We start from the raw sequence: 1,446 nt of genomic DNA on the forward strand, positions 1-1,446 counted from the left end.
GTATCGATGCGTTCAATTCTATAGCTATCAAAATAAGTTATTGATTGAATCTTTAATAAATTAAAATTGATTTGTCAATATGAACAAAATTAACACCATTATAAAACATAAAATTAATCAACGTTGCACAAAAACGATAAATAATGAATAAAACACATTAACGTTTTGCTTCTAAAATAAACTACAACAAAATATTTTATTTTATTTTGAAGTTTAAAATATATAAAAAATTTAATTAAGTCTACTATATTTAATGTTATTATGTCTAAAATATCTATTAATAAATTTAGATTTTATTTGTGTAGAATACATTTTTATAATGAAAAATTGATAATTTAGAAAATACAATTATTTCTTTTATTTATTTTAAGAAAATTAAAAGAGAATGTCAAATAGTACTTGCAAGTTCTTTCTTTGTTCTTTTAAGAAAAATACAATTGTTTCTATGTTCTTTCTTTTTCTTTGAGATTGCCTTATTATTTTCTTCTTTAATCTTTTGCTCTTGTTCTTATCTTCTTTTCTTCAACCTCTCCCTCACTTTCAATTCATTCCGTTCCATCAATACTTTCACTATAATTCTTTTTACAGAATAGTTACGAATATACCACTATTTAATTAATTAATTAATTAGTTAAAAAAATATCACTACTTAATTAACATGAGGATGTTTTAAAATTGTGAACCGCGTTAATATGTTTCATATTCTGACTTGTTGGGATAGTATAGACAAAGAAGCACTTATTCAGCGGAATATTTTTATTACATATTCTTTAAAATAATTTCAAAATACCATATTTTTAAAAGTAAACTCCAAATTACCCTTTTTTTCCTTGAATGTTAATACCTTCAACTCATGTTTTTATATTTTGTTTTAAAATTTAGTATAATAAAAACTCTAACAAAATAAATAATAAAATATACTAATAATTCATTATTAATACAATTTATTTGATTAAAATAGTTAAAAAATACAAAGGTTGATTAAGGTGCAAACAATATTATTACTCGGTACTCGATATAATCCATATTTTTTTGTAATCCTGACCAAAGTTACATTGTTTTAATTAGAAGTGTGAAAAGTTTACAATTTTAAAATTTTCAAGATGCCAAGACGTGTTTCAAACAAACAATAATTAGTACGTAGATTTCATCATGTTGTATGATTATTTAACAATAAGAAGTTTGGAAATGTGGCATAGACCATAGACTAGGTACAAAACACTTAATACACGACGGTAATAGTAGAAAATAACGCGTTTGATGTTTGATTTGATTAGTTATGTATTTAATTTGATTGGAAATGATAACAAGTATTAATTGTTATTGGGACACTTGTTAAGAGTCAAACCATAGAAAAATATATTAAAATTTGTATAATTTATATTTTAAAATTATAAAAAGTGTAACATTTAATTTTAACATGATATATATATATATATATATATA

This window comes from Cicer arietinum, chromosome 1 (genome assembly GCF_000331145.2).
Source record: "Cicer arietinum cultivar CDC Frontier isolate Library 1 chromosome 1, Cicar.CDCFrontier_v2.0, whole genome shotgun sequence".
NCBI lineage: Eukaryota > Viridiplantae > Streptophyta > Magnoliopsida > Fabales > Fabaceae > Cicer > Cicer arietinum.